This window comes from Helobdella robusta (assembly GCF_000326865.2).
Source record: "Helobdella robusta unplaced genomic scaffold HELROscaffold_199, whole genome shotgun sequence".
Lineage (NCBI taxonomy): Eukaryota > Metazoa > Annelida > Clitellata > Rhynchobdellida > Glossiphoniidae > Helobdella > Helobdella robusta.
Window position 1 is genome coordinate 4,905 of NW_008704077.1, and position 2,500 is coordinate 7,404.

The following is a 2,500-nucleotide window of genomic DNA, read 5'->3' on the forward strand; positions in this document are numbered from 1 at the left end:
ACTGACAGAAGGAACGGGCAAATGAATGAATAAATGAATGGTTGTTCATACATTGCCTATGTATGACGCTCGTGTTCGGCATCAATCATCATCAGCGATCAAAATTTAAATGCATTGTCCGCAATGCTGTTTATTTTGTTTTAAGAATAAATGTTGCTGCAGCTGCTGTGGCGACTGCTGTGGCGACTGCTGTGGCAACTGCTGTGGCTGCTGTCGTTATTATTATTGTCGTTGTCGTTGATGTTGTGCTAGAGACGGACCTAATTGACTTGCATTGTCAGCAGTGGTCGAGATCAACAATGAAGATGAGATGTTGTTTTCCAAATAAATTTCATTTGTATGTGTGTGTGTTTGTGTGTGTGTGTGCGTGTGTTTGTGTGTGTGTGTGTGTGTGTGTGTGTGTGTGTGTGTGTGTGTGTGTGTGGTAGTTGTCAAATTTTTTCATCACAAGCTTGTTTATACTTGAAAATTTAAAAAAATCTTTTGTTCACTAAGTGTGCATTTGTTTGTTTTCTGTTTATCATCATTCATTCATTCATTCATTCATTCATTCATTCATTCATTCATTCATTCATTCATTCACTAAGTCGTTCGGTACGAAGCGAAACAAAGTGGCACAAACATTGTAATAACTCTTCTTCATAAATTTTTATTTTTTTTCAACGCCTTCGCCAAAGAATTATTTCAAAATTTGTAACAAGGGGAAAAAATTTAAAAGTGAAAGCGATAATAAATATAACTCTTCAACAACAACAACATCAACAACAACAACATCAACAACAGCAACATCAACAACAACAACATCAACAACAGCAACATCAACAACAACAACATCAACAACAGCAACATCATCAACAACAACAACAACATCAGTTATGACGTATGTTCTCATTTCCTACATAACAATTACTTTTCCTCAACATTATGTAAGCCCATTATTTATCATGTAACTTATTTGTTAATGAAAATAATAATAATAATAATAATAATAATAATGACTTTATTATTATAATTACTATCGCTAGCAGTAGTTGTAATAGTAGTAGTAGCAGCCGAAGAAGTAGTAGTAGTAGCAGCAGTAGTAGTAGTTTTATTTTTCAGTTTTTCATTGCAGTTGTTGTTTTCATAATATTAACAATATTTTATTATCGTTTATTCTTCTTCTTCTTCTTTTTCTTCTTCTTCTCCTTCTTCTTCTTTTTATTATTATTATTGTTGTAGTTGTTGATGATGTTGTTGTTGTTGTTGGTGTTGTTGTTGTTGTTGGTCAATGTTATTTTTAACGTTGTTGTTGAGGTGTATGGCCAGCCAAGCGAATAGTTTGACAGGAAGGCGAAGATGGGAAATAAAGTTAATTTAAGTAGCATTTGATCGATGTTCTAAACTTCTTGTATCATCTTTGTATTTCCTTTGTATCAACTTGTCTTGTATAATTTTGTAAGGTTTTGTTTTGTATTTTTTAACAACAAAAACATCAACAACAACAACAACAACATTAACAACAACAAAAACATCAACAACAACAACATTAACAACAACAACATCAACAACAACAACAACATCAAATAATAATAATAGTTGTAAGGATGGTATCTTTCTTCCAATATATTGCAATTAGATACGGTCTAAAACAACAACAACAACAATATAATAATTATAATAATAATAACAACAACACTAATAATAATAATAATTTATTTAAAACTTCGGCAAACACAATCTCCAGAGAAAAGACCATTAAAATTAATGCCGATGTTAATAATAATAATAAGAATGAATAATAATAATAATAATAATAATAATAATGAATAATAATAATAATAATAATGAAATAAGCTAATTATAATAATAATAATAAGACATTAAAATATATAATCAGAAAAATAATTATGCCTTAAATAATAATAATAATAATAATAATAATAATAATAAGATAATATATGGGGTTGTGTCATTCAAATGTTAATTGTGGCTTTGTTATAAAAATAATTATTGCTATCTCTAATATTATTATTATTAATATTATTGACAATATTATTATTGTTGTTATTATTATTTCGTTGTTTTTCTTGTTGCTTTATTGTCCTACCTCATGAAAATCCTACAGAAATACATTGTTCTAACTGATCAATATTGTTAATATTGTTGTTGTTGTTGTTGCTGTTGTTATTGTTGTTGTTGTTGTTGTTATTGTTGTTGCTGTTGTTGTTGTTATTTTCGTGGCTATTCTTATTACTATTACCATTGCCAATAAAAGCTATTTATAGTTTGTAAATTTTAAGATTTGTTAGTCGGCTAAAAATTGATTTGTCGTTAACGAAGTGATAGTTGTAGTGAAGGTAGTGGCAGCAGCAGCAGCAGCAACAGCAGCAGCAGCAGCAGCAACAGCAGCAGCAGCAGCAGCAGTAGTTGTTGTTTTTTGTATTTTATTTTGCAAGAGGGGGTGTTAGATAAATGTCTAGCATTGTATGAAATGCTCCGTAGACTTGGCGAGTAGCAG